Raw genomic sequence first — 17,109 nt, forward strand, 5'->3', positions numbered from 1 at the left:
GGTTAAATCCCATTTACTAGACCTTTGGCAAAACAATTTTAGTCATTGGCTTATAGCTGTAAGTTTGCCAATCAGTTAAAATAGGGACTAATGGACTCTTGGTAGAATCAAGCAGCCCATTTTAAAATAGAAACAAAGTCCAAAACAAAGTTTGACATATGTATATTCTCCAACAAAATCCTCTGAAAAGAGGGACTGAGACACTTAGTCTCAGAATTTTATTTCACACCAGTAGGTATAGAAATCGACTTTTACAAGAACCAAATGGTGTGAGACTTCAGATGCTTGCCACAAGTTCAGGTTATTACCTGTACTTCTAACTGATTGGCTATACATCAGAGGTTCCCATGACCTCTTCCATGGGTTCAAACAATTTGTTAAGAGTGGCTCACAGAACTCAAAAGGCACAATTCACTGTTTAGAGTCTGGATTCATTATAAAAAATATAATTCAAGAAGAACCAGATAGGAGTGCTGCATAAGACGAGGTATGAGAAAAAAATGAAGAGTCCTCATACCCTCTTCAGGCAAGACACACTTTCCCCATGTTGCCACATGTTCACCAACTCAGAAGCCCCTTCAATACAGTCCTTTGGGTTTTTCTGTCACAATTGATTAATTCATTGGTCACTGGCAATTGGTTCAACATGAGTGTAGCCACTTTCCTATTCCTGGAAGATGGGTGTGAATCCTAAAACTTCTAGACCTCTAATAATATGGTTAGTTTCCTTGGCATTCAGCCCCCATCCCTGTTACCTCAGGGTTTTCCAAAAGTCAATTTTAACATAACAAAAGACATCATTGTTGCTCTCATCAAAAGAAATCCCCAAAATTTTAGGTGTTCTGTGTAAAAAACCAGGGTGAAGACCTAATATATTTTTTATTATAAAACCCGATATCACAGACATATATTTTTTATTATCAAAATTCCAAAAAGAAAGAAAAATATACTCTGTCATATATAGAGCATTAGCTTTAGGAACACATTTAATTATATTTCTAAAAATAGAAACAAAACAAATAGAAACAAGTAGGATCTATAAAAACATAAAAATATATTCATTTTTCATAATGTGTAATTTAGCATTCACAAAAAAATAGACTTTATTCTTGATTGATCTAAATCCAACAAGTCAAATGTATTTAAAATATACCATGTAGCATAAAATTGCCTATGATATCACGGAGCTAATAAAGAAGAAGAGGTTCCTTGACAATCAACTGTGGTTTCAGTGGAATTTTAAAGGAATTGAATACTGCAATGGGTTGGCAAATGTGCCCCCAAATTCATGACCACCTGAAAAATCAGAATGTGACCTTTAGTCACATTTGGAAAAAGGTCTTTTCAGAGTTAATTGGTTAAAATGAGGTAATAAACTGAATTCAAAAGCACATTAATATGATCATATGTCACAAAGAAGGAAGACTCACCCTAAGAATACACTGATAATTTAAAATTCACAAAGCAGTCATGTGATAAAACATATTAACACAATAAAAATTATAAACTACTTGAGCACTAAATTGATGCAGAAAAAGTATTTGATAGAGTCTAACACCCATTCACTATTGATACTCTCAAAAATAAATATAGAAGAAGCTTATCTCAATACAATAAAGTTTATGCATGAAAAACCGAGAGGTAAAAATTATTAGAAAAACACTGAAAGCTTTTCTGTTAAAATGTAGAACAAGACTAAGAAGCCCACTCTAATCAGATCTTTGTAACATAATACTAAAAATTCTGGCCAAATTAATTAGACAATTTTAAAAAGTAAAACATTTTAATCAGAAAGGAAGAAATGGACTTATATTTGTGGATGATATGATATATGTAGAAAACTCTAAATACTCAACAAAAATTGTTACGAATATTAAATTCAGGAAAGTTTCATGATATCAAATGAGTATACAATTATCTGCTACATGTTTACAGGCAATGAATTATCCAAACAAGAATTTAAAAGCTAAAATTAAAAGTATAAAATACCTAGAAACAAACTTAATAAAAGGGGTGGAAATTTGTCACATTAAAAATTATAAAATATTGATAGAGAAAATTTAAGAAACGGATAATTTAAAGGACATCTTGTGTTCATGATCCAGAAGACAGTATCTCAAATATGCTTATAATACTCAAAGTGATCCAAAGATTCAAAACACTCCCTATTAAAGTCCCAGTGGAGCCCTAGCTGATTTAGCTCAGTGGATTGAGCGCAGGCCTCTGAACCACATGATCTTGGTTCGATTCCCAGTCAGGGCACATGCTTGGGTTTCAGGCCAGTTCCCAGCAGGGGACTCACGAGAGGCAACCATACATTGATATTTCTTTCCTTCTCTCCTTCCCTTCCCCTCTAAAGATAAATAAATAAAATCTTTAAAATAAAAATAAAATAAAATCCCAGTGGAATTTTTACAAAAATAAAAAATACCATCCTAAATTGGTATTCAAACACAAAAAACCCTGGATAACCAAAGTATTCTTGAGCAAGAAGAACAAAACTGGATGCATCAGAATTCCTGATTTCAAAGTGTATTTTGTATCTTGAGTAATCAAAAGTGTATGTTACAAATATAAAAATATATATATTAATGAAACAGAATAAAAAGCCAATAAATAAATCCATTGTTTTTGACCAACTGATGGTCAACAAGGTTGTCAATGTGGAAAAGATGATCTTTTCAACAATTTGGGGAAAACTGATGTCCACATAGAGAAAACTGAAATTGGACCCATACCATACTTTATAAAAATGCTCTAAATAAATTAAATATGTAAATGTAAAACTACAAACTGAAATTACTAGAAGAAAACATAGGAAAAATTTTCTTGACATTGTTTTTGGTGATAGCTTGATGATATGATACCCAAAGCATAGAAAACATGCAAAAATAATTGAGATTGCATCAATTTAAAAAGCGATAGACAGCAAAGAAAACAAACAACAGAATAAAAAAATAAAAACAATGTTTAGGGTTTGGAAAAAAGTTTGTAAACTATGTACTTGATAAAATATTAATATCAAAATACATAGGAAATTCATACAGCTCAACAGAAAAATAATAAATAACCCGATTAAAATATAGACAAAAAACTTGAAAGACATCTTTCCAAGAAAAGCTGTTAATGGCCAACAAGTATATAAAAAGGTGCTTAACATCACTAATCATTACATATATGCAAATCAAAACTTTATATTTATTAGAATGTATGTTGTCATTTACATTCTGGATGTAAAGACAAGTGTTGGTGAAAATGTAGAGAAAATGTAAGCTCTGTACACTACTGGTGGGAGTGTATATTGGGACAGCCACTATGGAAAATAATATGGAGGCTTCTACAAAAATTAAAAATAGAACTACCTTATGTTCCAGGGATTCCACCTCTGGGTATATATTCGAAGAAAATAAAATTGTAATCTAAAAAGAGATACCTACATTTTCATTTTCATGTTCATTTCAGCATTATTTACAATAACTAATACATTAAAAGAACTTGAGTCCATCAACAGATGAAAGAATAAAGAAAATGTGAGATATATATATATATATATATATATATATATATATATATAATGGAATGTCATTCACCCATGAGAAAGAAGAAACTACTGCCATTTGTGATGACATTCATGAACTTAGAGGACATTATACCAAATAAAAACCAGACATAGAAAGACAAATACTGATGATGTCACTTAGATGTGGAATCTAAAAAAATCAAACTCTTAGAATGAGAAAGCATAATGGTGGTGGCCAAAAGCTTGGGGAAAAGGCAGAAGAATTAACGAGGTATTGGTTCAAGGGATACAGAATATCAGTTATGCAAGATAAATGATCTAACATACAACAACAGGTGGCTATATATTTAATTATAGCTGACAATACTGTATCATTGTAGGGGATCGTTCTGCATGGCATGAGCCCAGCTCCCACATGGAGATGCACAGGACCTAAGCCCACAGATAGGTTCTCCTGTGGGGAATCAGGCCTGCAATGTGCCTAGGCCACTTCGAGTCTTGCTTTTGCTAAAAACTCCTTCACCCAGATTAGTGGCAAACATTTACTGCAAAGTAACTTCCTAACATTCATGCTAAACCTTCCAAGGACAAGTGTAACCAGGTTCAACCACTTTTGTCTTTTCATTTGCAAATATCCCTCTTCTGCGATGTGACTGTGGGGCTCCTTTGTTTTCTGTAAAAGGTAACCACCTATAACAAATCTGTGCACAGGAAATGAGGACTATCACATAATGTGCCAGAAACCCAATAAAGGCCTGTCATGGCAAGAGCCAAGGCTTTTGCTCCCCTTAAGAGAAAAGCCATGCTGTCCCTTTTCCTCCATAGGACTTTGTAGTCTGTGTGAATGTCTCATTTCATCCATAATCACTTGGACACTGTGGGCCGGTGTCCACATCATATCACATACACTGTACTTCAAATTTGTTAAAAGTATCAATGTAAGTGATTGCATCTCGCATACACACAAAAAAAAGAAAGGGAAAAAGGAAGGAAAGAGACTAAATATTTGAGGTAATGGTTATATTAATGAGCTTGATTGCCATGTTTTTTTTCACAATGTATACACATATCAAATCATCACATTGTATACCTTAAATATGCGTAATTTTTAACTTTCACTTATGTCCAAATAAATTATAATATATTTTTGTTTTGGCTATACAATTAAATCCTTAATATAGTAGATATGTTTATGTATGATAACATAGTTTACATTCAAATAATTTAATTTAGTACAAACTAGATATTTATGTTCTAAAAACCACACAAGTTGAATAGGTTTTGAGCATGGGTTTATGAATATGAATTGTTTAATGAGTGATCTCTCATAGAATTTTATTACCTAATGCCATGTACAGTACAAAAGAGGAAAAATGGCTTTTAGGATTTAAGTTTAAATGAGTAGAAAAGGTGGAGGAGAATACAAAATAAGTAGAATAGTATATAAGTTTAGAAAATTATCAACTGTTTACTTAAAGACTTGCAGAAAAAATCAAGGGTCTGAAGAGAAATAACACAAAAATCTTTATGAGGTATCATATTCAAAAATATTAAATTTCCAATTTAGTAGCAGTTTGAAAATTATAAACAAGTATTAGAATAAAAATGACTAAATAATAGCTTGTATAAAGTAATATAGATGATACAACTGATGAGAAAACACAAAAATTAAAACTTTTTAGCTTTAGCTGATAGTTAAGAGGTTTAGTAATTATTATGTATAGAAAGCTTTTGTTCCACAAATTGGATTGCATGACCAGATACACTCTGACTCCAGGAGACTGTAAAAAATTCAACCTTGTGGCCCAGAAGGACTGCAAGTGATCAAGTTGTTATCTGATCCATTTTGCTTCAGGGAGAGAGTGTCCACTGACTAGGACACAGATAATTGCTGATCAGCCCTGGCTGGCATAGCTCAGTGGATTGAGCACAGGCCTGTGAAGCAAAGGGTCACTGGTTTCATTCCCAGTCAGGGCACATGCCTGGGTTGCAGGCCAGGTCCCCAGTAGAGGACACATGAAAGGCAACCACACATTAATGTTTCTCTTCCACTCTTTCTCCTTCCCATCCCCTCTCTCTAGAAATAAACAAATAAAATATTTTTAAAAAGAATTGCTGATCAGCAGATGAAGGGATGCTAGGAGAATTGCCAGACTGCATCTTGTATCTGATTAATCTTTTCCTCTGAATTTCAAACTCCTTACCTGCCCTTTTCTTCTCCTTATAATGGGTTGGCTTGAGATGAGTGATAACACAAGTTTTAGAGTACATAGAACCACCTTCTTCTCATGTCATCAGTATCTGAATAAAGAACCCATAAAGATTCAATCCTTGTCTCTACTTATTGGTTCCAGTAGAGACATGCAGCATGAACATCACCTTTTCTGGTTTTGTATTCTGGTGATTCCACCTCAGAATGCTTTGGGACTCTTTAGTAGTCTGAATATTTGTCATAGAGTTCCATTGGCTGTTTGGACTGGGAGAACCCAGGGTACAGATTTGAAGGTTCCCTAGCAGCTGCCAAGTGATTTCCCTCGGGGAGTCTCCTTCTCTGATTCTTGGCACTCCCATTGACTTCACTTTTGATGGAATTGCTGCACTTTCTGGTTCAGGATTACAGCCCTGGTTTACAATTTAGGTAGGTCAATAAGAATTAAGATGACTTCCAAACAAATGGAAACATATACCGTGTCCATGGATCAGAAAAATTAACACCATCAAAATGTCCATATTACCCAAAGCAATTTACAGATTCAATGCAATACCTATTAAAGTGCCAATAGCATCTTTCAAAGACATCAAACAAACAGTTCAAACATTTATATGGAACCATAAACAACCCTGAATAACTGCTGCAATTTTGAAAAAGAAGAGCAAAGCAGGAGGGATCTCAGTACCTGTAACCAAAATGCATTACAAGGCCACTGTAATAAAAACAGCCTGGTACTGGCATAAAAACAGGCATATAGACCAATGGAACAGAACAGAGAGCTCAAAAATAAACCCAAGTCTCTATAGTCAATTAGTATTCAACAAAGGGGGCAATAACATAAAATGGAGTAAAGATAGCCTCTTCAACAAATGGTACTGGGAGAGCTGACAGTTGCAGGCAGAAAAATTAAACTCAAGCACCAATTTACACCATACACAAAAATAAATTCAAGATGGATAAAAGATTTAAATATAAGTCGTGACACCATTTAAGTCCTAGAGGAGAACATAGGCAGGAATATCTTAAGTATTTTACGCAGCAGTATTTTCACTGATATGTCCCTAGAGCAAGGGACATAAAGGAAATAATAAACAAATGGGATATCACCAAAATAAAAGGCTTCCGTACCGCTAAAGAAAATAGCATTAAAATAAAAAGAGAACCAACCATACGGGAAAACAGATTTGCCAATGATACCTCAGACAAGCATTTAAGCTCCAAAGTACACAAAGAACTCACACAACTCCACTCTAAGAAGACAAGCAACCCAATTAAAAAATGGCCAAAGGACTTGAACAGACACTTCTCCAAGGAAGACATACAGAGCATCCAGAGACACATAAAAAGATGCTCAATATCCCTAGCTATCAGAGAGATGCAACTTAAAACCACAATGAGATATCATTTCACACTTGTCAGAATGGTCATCACAAGCAAAGCAACAAACAACAAGTATTGGAGAGGTTGTGAAGAAAAGGGAACCCTAGTGCACTATTGGTGGGATCACAGACTGGTACAACCACTATGGAAAACAGTATGGAATTTTTTTAGAAAGCTAAAAGTGGATCTACCTTTTGACCAAGCAATGCTACTGCTAGGACTATATCCTAAGAACCCTGAACACCAATCTCAAAGAACCTATGCACCCCAATGTTCATAGCAACACAATTTACAATAACCAAGTGCTGGAAGCAACCTAGGTACCCATCAGTAAACGAATGGATCAAAAAACTATTGTACATATACACAACGGAATTCTATGCAGCAGAAAGAAAGAAGGAGCTCCTACCCTTTGTTGCATCATGAATGGAACTGGAAAGCATCATGGTAAGCAAAATAAGCCAGGCAGCGAAAGACAAATACCATATGATCTCACCTTCAACATGAACCTAATCAACAAAACAAACAAGCAAAATATAACCAAAGACATTGAAATTGAGAACAGGCTGACAGTGACCAGAGGGGAAAGGGGAGGGAAATTCAGGACAAAAGGGAAAGGGTTTGCAGGAACAAGTATAAAAGACACAAGGACAATAACAAGGTCAGTGTGGAAATGGGAGGGAGGTGGGAAGGGCTGGACGGGTGGGCTGGGATGGTGGAAGAAGACAGAAAACTGTACGTGAACAATTAAAATAAAAATGATAAAAATAAATTAAGATGCCTTCTGTTTTGCATGATATTTCAGAGCTCTGTCTGGTAGAATGGGTGGTATCCTTCATTCCAGGAAACAGTTTTGTGGGGAAAATTTTGGATGATTGATCAACCTATGCTTATGAACCTATGACTAAAAATAAAATGACTTTTTTATTGTAATACAGGTTGGCCTATTTATAATCTGGAGTCAGGAGAATGCTGGCCACTGAGCAAGTCTTTTAATTAGTACACTCTACTGCAATTAGAGTTGTTTTTTCAAAGATCAGGAAAATGGGATGGAATACCTTCTGTGCAGGCTTTTATGAACTGATATAATACAGATGCAGAATTTAAAAAAATAGATTAATAGTTCAGAAAAGACCGACCAGGACCATCAGGACATTATGGTTGCTCCCAGTCTCGGTTTATACAACCCTTCAGGCCCTGGGAAAGAACCACAGACCACCACCTGCAAGATGGCCTGAAGTCATCTTTCAAAAACAATGACATACTATTTTCATTACTTCTTGTTTAACGCCACGTTATGAAGAATGTATTCCTTTAAAATGAGTTGAAAATATCTGAGTATACTTGGCAAAAAAAATGTTCTAAATACCTCTCACTCTTGTCTTGCAGAAGGAACCTATGTTGAACAAATTTCACTCCATGTCTTGTAAATGTTTGTATTCCCCTGGAAAGCCTTCAAAAATATAGTTTGTTCCAGCCTATCAGTAAGACCACAACCTACTTTAATATTTGTAATTGGAGACCTGTGATAATTCTGAAGAATTGAAAACGTTTTTCTTAAAAATCAGCTGAAGAGTGTGAAAGTTTTGTCCACTGTGCTACAAACTATTTTATGCTGTCATCAGATGTGGAGATGAATTGCAAGACCTCCTCTAGTGCATCTTATGCATTTAGTTACGGTGAATCGCCTGCAGGATGGTTTCGAATATATGGATGGACTGTCCGTTCCTATCGTCCTGCAAACAGTTCCAAGGGACAAGGTTCTCTGGGAAGACTGACAGTGTTTGTGCCTCAGAAGCTTACACCACCCAGGCACAACGGTAGCTCCCCCTTGCACCTGATTATAACATGGATTTCTACCTTTTTAGCTTTGTTGAATATATATCTTTGACTATATTTGTAATGTCATTCATGGTAACGTGTTTGAATATAAAATAAGTAGATTAGCCTGTGCTATGCTAACAACTTTGAATGTCACCTTTCAAGTCATTAGTGCCATTAGTAAGAATTTGGACAAGTTAGGGAAGCGATATTAGAAAATTGTGCAGCTATAACTACCTCCTTTGAAGATATAATCACGGATATGAAGAATTTAAAGGACTGCTGCTTCAACCTGTGACTATTAATTCACAACTAATAGAGCTTAAAGTAAAGCAAGTAAATGAAGTGGTGTCCAAGATAAGAATAGAGGGATTCCTTGGTATTGATTTGTCTATACTAACCTCCTGCCTGCCTAATATTAGTGATCTTAGAGAGGCAGTTGTTGTTTTCATTCTTTTTATCTTTTTCAGTATCAAAGCTTAGTGCTGCATATGGTGTGCCCTTTTATGTGGATCTTCAATTAAGTGGATCCTGAAACCCTAATGAGACTTTCCAATGCTAAGATACATGCTCAACAGAAAAATTATTACTTCCATATAAAACTAATCTCACAGAAAGAAAGATAGTTAAAAACTCAAGATGAATTATGGGGAGACTCAATAGTTAATTTTTTGTTTGTTTTAGCTTATGGTAAATAAGATTAGTGATTATTGCATGTAGAAAGATCTTGTTGCAGGAATGGGAATACAGGACTGGTCCTACCCTGACTGCAGGAGGTCGGCAAGCACTCCAACGTTTGTTCCCAAGAAGAACTGCAAGTGACGGAGTGATGGTATCTGAACCACTGTGTTCCAGGGAAACTATCCACTTCCCAGGACACACATGAAGAATAACTGGTCACCAGATGAAGATATGCTAGAAAAATCACCAGACTGCAGCTTGTATCTGATTAACCGTTTTCCCTGAATTCTAAACCACTTACCTACTTTTTTTCTGAATTCCAAACCCCTTATCTACTCTTTTTTCCTCCTTATAAAAAAGTTGTCTTGAGATGTTAAGACAGTTTTTAAGTACATAAACCACGGTCTCCTCAGATAGCCAGCATCTGAATAAAGCAACTATAAAAACTCAATCCTCGTCTCTGTTTATTGGTTCTGGTTAGTGACAGGCCACACAAACACCTAGTTTCACAACCAGTTAATTATTTAAACCCCAAAATACAAACTAGTGCCTTTGACATTTGATTTCTACTAGTACAGAAAGGGCAGTAAACTCCTGGGGTAACTATGCAAAAATTAAAATTCTGTAAAAAGTCAAATATGAATAGAGATAAGTTTTACGTTTCTAATATGTGCATAAAATAATTTAATTAATTCAGTGGTTTATTAGCTTCAAGTCAGAGGGTGACGGGGTTGGGGAAGCTGGTGGTATAAATGACAGTTTGAAACTTGAGAAATATTTTTTATTTTATTTTATTTATTTCAAGTTTGAAACTTGAGAAATATTTTTAATATATTTTATTTATTTTTAGACGGAGGGGACAGGAAGGAGAAAGAGAGGGAGAGAAACATCAACATGTGGTTGCTTAACCTGTATCCCCTACTGTGGACCTGGCCTGCAACCCAGGCATATGCCCTGACTGGGAATCGAACCAGCGACCCTCTGCTTCACAGGCCCATGCTCAATGGGCCCAGGGCATAAACTTGAGAAATATTTTTTATACAATGATCTTCTCTGACACAAAAGGGTCACTCAAAGAATAACTGAATGGTTTAAACATGGTATATTGATGGCTGAACCAAATTTCAAATTCTTTGAGAATTGCATGTGTACAGTTTTTCTGTTGAAAATGCAATGATATATACCATTATTTAGAGTATATGTTTATAATATATTAAAGAAAAAGACAAATATATATCAGCAAAAGACTGACAGAGTCTTTATAATACAGTATTTTGTGAATATAATTTATGTAAATTATAATTTCCTTCATAAATAGGGAATATGAAAATAAATTACAAATCACATATATGAGAAAATAACCATAGCAAGAAAAAAGCAAATATAAATGTTTTATTTGTGCTTACCACAGATTTCACACATATTCATTATCATATAAATAGCTCACATGTATAATTTTTATGGGTTAATTCTGATAAATGCAACAGTAAAAATTAAGATTAATAGAGTCTGCTTTGAAAGGTTTGCCACAAGTTATAGCTACAGCCATTTTCAGCATGGTTACATTTTGTTCTGAGAAAGTTTGTGCATTTTATTAGTCATTTACAGTATCTGCTAACTTGTGTTTTTATAAACTGTTAAAGTATGTAATTTTTTTTATTCTAAGCTTTTGATGCTTAGGTATTTGCAAGTCATGATTTTCTACAAATGTGCTGCTAATAGAGCATAAATTAAAAAGTGCTTTGAACTGTTAAAAGTAATCATTAAAGAACACAATTATTCATAAAACTACATTATAGTCTTTAGCCAGACAGTCATATCATTAATGTTACCCATATGGTTTTTAACATATTAAAAAGGACATTTGTTAATTTGATGAATGTTTGTCATATGTCTTCTGTGCATTGGCCATTGAACTACACAGAGTAATACAGGAAAACTATAATGCATTCACCAGCCCCAGGGAATGTATTGCCTACTTAGAAAAAATGGATATAAGAAAAAAATTACAGTGCATTATTAGAAACACTGTGCTGAAAGAAAGGTAATAAGCCCCCCTCTCTCTTTCCCTCTCCTTCCCAGTATGTTTTTTAAATACATTTTATCAATTATGCTATTATAGTTGCCCCATTCCCCTCATTCCCCTCCATCCTGTACCTACCTCCCACCCGCATTATCTCACCTAGTTCATGTCCATGGGTCATACATATAAGCACTTTGGCTTCTCCATTCCCACACTATTCTTAACCTCGCCCTGTCTATTTTCTACCTACCATTTATGCTATTTATTCCTGTACCTTTTCCCCTACCCCCTCTCTCTTACCCCTCTGATAACCCTCCACACAATTTCCATTTCTGTGATTTTGTTCCTGTTCAAGTTGTCACCTTAATTTGTTTTTGTTTTTTTTAGGTCCAGTCTCTGATAGCTATGATTTGTTGTTGTTTTAATGTTCACATTTTTATCTTTTTTTCTTAGATAAGTGCTTTTAACATTTCAGGTAATAAGGGTTTCCTGATGATGAACTTCTTGAACTTGAACTTACCTGGGGAGTACTTTATCTGCCCTTCCATTCTAAATAAAAGTTTTGCTGGATAGAGTAATCTTAGATGTACATCCTTGTCTTTCATGACTTTGAATACTTTTTTCCCCAGCATCTTCTTGTCTGCAAAGTTTCTTTTGAGAAATAAGCTGATAGTCTTATGGGAACTCCTTTGTAGGTAATTCTTTCCTTCTCTCTTGCTGTTTTTAATATTCTTTCCTTATCTTTAGTCTTGAGTAATGTAATTAAGATGTGCCTTAATATGTCCTTCTTTGGGTCCACCTTCCTTGAGACTCTGTGCTTCCTGAACTTACTGGAAGTTTATTCCCTTTATCATTATGGGAAAGTTCCCCTTTATTATTTTTGTCAAGTGGGATTTCAGTTTTTTTGCTCCTTCTCCTTCTCTTTTCCTTCTGGTATACTTATGATTCACATGTTGGAATGTTTAAAGTTGTCCCTGCCTTTTGACCCAGCAAGTCTACTGCTGGGATTGTGTCCTAAGAACCCTAAAACACCAATCCCAAAGAACATATGCACCCCAATGTTCATAGCAGCACAGTTTACAATAACCAAGAGTTGGAAGCAACCTAGGTGCCCATCAGTAAATGAATGGATCAAAACACTATGGTACATATACACAATGGAATTCTATGCAGCAGAGAGAAAGAAGGAGCTCCTACCCTTTGCAATAGCATGGATGGAACTGGAAAGCATTATGCTGAGTGAAATAAGACAGGTGTTAAAGGACAAATACCATATGATCTCACCTTTAACAGGAAGCCAAACAATAAAACAAACAAGCAAGCAAAATATAACCAAAGACACTGAAATAGAGAACAGGGGGACAGTAACCAGAAGGGAAAGGGGAGAGAATTTCAGGGGAAATAGGGGAAGGATTTAGAGGAACCTATGTAAAGGATACATGGACAACAACTAAGAAGGGTGGAAATGGGAGGGAGGGGGGAGTACAGGGGATGGGATGGGATGGGAGTAATAGACAGAAAATTGTACTTGAAAAATAATTAAATAAATTTAAATAAATAAATAAATAAATAAATAAAGATGTCCCAGAGGTTCCTAAGCCTCTCTTCATTTTTTGAATTCTTTTTTCTTCATTCTGCTCTGGTTGAATGTTTATTTCTTCCTTCTGGTTCAAACTGTTCATTTGAGTCCTGGTTTCCTTTCCATTACTGTTGGTTCCCCATACATTTTCCTCTATTTCACTTTGCATAGCTTTTACTCTTTCCTCTATTTTGTGATCTTATTCAACCATTTCTGTGAGAATCCTGATTACCAGTGTTTTGAACTCTGCATCTGATAGGTTGACTATCTGTTCATTGTTTAGTTGTATTTTTTCTAGAGCTTTGATCTGTTCTTTCATTGAAGCCATTTTTCTTTTTGCCTTGGCATGCCTATTATGTAATAAGGGGTGGAGTTTCAGGTATTGTCCAGGAAGGGACAACCCATGTCATGGCTTTGTGATGCTGTATGTGGAGGAAGTTACTATTGGGTAATTTCTAGGGTTTGTTGTGTGTGTCGATAAGGCCTTTTTAATTTTTAAAAATTTTCTTTAAATTATTATTGACACACATATTATACTAGATTCAAGTGTACCTCAGTGATTAGACATAATATTACTTAGTAAGTGATCATCTCAATAAACCTCCTACCCATCTGATACCATATTAGAACATTATTGACTATAGTCCCTATGCTGAAGTGTATATCACCATCTGTATTCTGTATCTAATAATTTGTGGTTTTTAATGCTTTCACCTTTTTTACCCATCACCCAGACCCCATTCCCATATGACATTCTTCATAAATGTTCTCTGTATCTATGAGTCTGTTTCTGTTCTGTTTGTTTAATTATTTTGTTTTTAGATTCAATTGCTGATAGATATGTATTTATTTGTTGTCATTTTATTGTTTATATTTTTTATAATTTTTCTTCTTTTTAAAGAAGACCCTTTAACATTTCATGTAATATTGGTTTATTTGTGGTGGACTCTTTTGGTTTTTCTTGTCTTGGAAGCTTTTTATCTTTCCTTTGATTCTAAATAATAGCTTTCATTGCTGGGTATCATTCTTGGTTGTAGATTCTTGGTTTTCATCAATTTGAATATTTTATGCCAGTCTCTGATGGGATACAAAGTATCTGTTGGGAAATCATCTGACAGTCTTATGAGAGATAACTTGTGGTTAGCTAAGTAATTTTATTTTGCTGCTTTTAAGATTTTCTATTTGTCTTTAACCTTTGGCATATTAATTGTGATGTGTCTTGGTGTGGGCCTTAAGGTTTATCTTGTTTGGGATTCTCTGAACTTTCTAAACTTTTATGTCTATTTCCTTCACCAGGTTAGGGAAGTTTTCTATTAGTATTTTTTCAATTATGCTTTCAATTCCTTATTCTTTCTCTTCTCCTTTACCACCATAGTGAAAATGTTAGTATGCTTGAAGTTGTCCCATAGGCCCCTTACATTGTCTTCATTTGTGGGAGTGTGAAATTCTTTTTTCTTTTTTCTTTTCTGTTGGGACATTTTCTCCTTCCTTATATTCCAAATAGCTGATTTGATTCTCTGCTTCATCTAATCTATTGTTGGTTCCATATAGATTGTTTTTTTATTTTAGTTAGTGTACACTTCATTTCTGATCAGTTTCTTTTTATGGTTTCCATGTCCTTTTTTATGTTGTTGAAGTTCTCTCTAAGCTCATCTACATTTTTCCTAAATCATTCAGTGTCCTTATAACCAGTATTTTGAATTCTGTATCTTACCAATTGCTTGTCTTCATTTGGCATTTTTTCCCTAGAGTGCTCTTCTTTCATGTAGAATATATTTCTTTGTCTCCTCATTTTGTTTGTTTGCTTTTATATATTAGGTAGAGTTTCTACATCTCCCAGGTTTTATAGAGTGCCCTAACGTAGTAGGTCTCCTGTAAAGCCCTGTGGTACAGTCTCTCCATTCACCAGAGCTGGGCACACCTGGTGCATTCCCAATGTGGGCTATGTGCAACCTTTTCTTATAGTTGAAATTTGATTGCTGTTGCCATGTCAACATGAGGTATTTAATCTTAGGCATATTAGCTGAGAGAACCGGCTGTGACATTGTGGATCAGCTGCTCAGGGGCTGACCACATGAAGCAAGACATGCTTCATCATGGCTCTGATATCAGTCCAGTCCTCCCCCTGAGTGGATATCTTGTGGACGTAGTTGGGTGGTGCTTCAATATGGTCTAAAACTGTCTACTTGGTACACTGGCTCTGGGGCCTCCCAAGATATGCAGGCAAAGGTCAGCCACAGCCTGTGCCCTGCCAGGGGCCACCTAGCTTGTACCACAAAGTTATCTGCAGATGACTTCTACTCATGCTGGACTTTGAGGTGATCTGAAGAGGGTAAGCTGTGTACCAAGGCTTACTGCTGCTACTCCCATTCCTGGTCGGGGAGGGCACTTAGTGTACAGAGCACACTGAGGCTGGATGCTGCTCATTTGATAGATTTTAGAGAAATCTGAAGCATGAGCAGAGACAGGCTAGTCATATGGAAAAGCCACTGGAAACAGCTTTAATGGACCAGCAAGTTGGGTGAGGTGGGGCCTCATGGAATTACCAGGGTGAATGCGAACAGTGACAGCCAGTTTGGTGGAGCTTCAGAATGGTAACCTTCCACTGGCTCAGATAAAACCAACCAGCCAACCAACCAACCAACAAACAAAAACAATGGCCTTTGCCAGAACTTCTGTCTGGGAAAAAGTTGCCCATCTACCTCTCTCCCTGATGCCAAACAGTTGAGTTCCTCCCCATATAAGCCTGGTGGCTTCCAATCTGCTGCTCCAGGGCTAAAACTCAAAGAGAGTATAGTAATTTATGATACACTACAGAGTGTAGAGGATTAAGCTGCCTATACTGTTATATAATCGTATAAACATAGTTATATAAAAATAAACATTACACATTTGACTCAATATTACATCAAATAATTTTATATTATTAACATAATTTTCCATATAATGAAGAATTAAAAATCTGTCCAATTATCTTTAGCAGAAAGACAATTTTACAAATATATAGTGTGGTTTTACAGTAAAAACATTATATCTTAGAACTTTCTCCTCTAGTATTGCCCTTTTCCCAGTATTACTTAATATTTTCTCTTTATTTTGTTGTTGCTGTTCTTGTATGTTAAATTTTATGTTGTGTTAAGTTAGATCACTAGGAAAACACTCACTCCTTTCAATCTACTCTAAGATACTAAATAGTCATTAAGTAAATTCATTTCTGCTTCAGCAAGCAATGACAACATTAATTCAATTTTTTAAGGGTGAAATACTTTAAAACGGGATAATGAAGTGTGTTTATTTCTGAATGGAAGCTGCTGTGGTGCAATAGTAAATGTTGAGACTATTTACAGAATAGCACTTTAAGGGACATACATCTGCTTTAATTTCTCTGTAATTTTTTTGGTGTTTTAAAATGCATCTCATGAAAACATTCCTCCAAGGCAAATGGCAATAAATCTTTAATAAATTCCAAACAAAATTTCCAATTGCAGTGACAAACATTTTGCTACAAAAGTATCACTGAAAAATTACATTAAAAATAAATAAACATTATTAAAAATCTTGCCTCTTTTTGTAGAACATAGTGTTCATGTTCAAGTTCGTCAAGAATTAAATAGCTATTTATTTTTCATGAAGAATGGATGAATAAACGGATCACTTGAGAGTTACTGACACATCCATATCCATAGGATAGTGTCTTATTAAACCATTTCTCCTCTTTTCTTTATACAGTTTACACATTCAATATTAATAATAGATGATCATTTAAAATTTATTTCTATTGTTAAATCCTATTTGCACTCTTGCAGGAACATCATTAAAACCGGTTTTATAAAACTTATTTCTAAAGATGCATATGTATGACAGCTACTGCTCTTTAAAAAATCTTCCATGTG

The sequence above is a fragment of the Sturnira hondurensis genome, unplaced genomic scaffold (assembly GCF_014824575.4).
Source record: "Sturnira hondurensis isolate 20B ecotype Veracruz unplaced genomic scaffold, ASM1482457v3 Scaffold0016433, whole genome shotgun sequence".
Classification (NCBI taxonomy): domain Eukaryota; kingdom Metazoa; phylum Chordata; class Mammalia; order Chiroptera; family Phyllostomidae; genus Sturnira; species Sturnira hondurensis.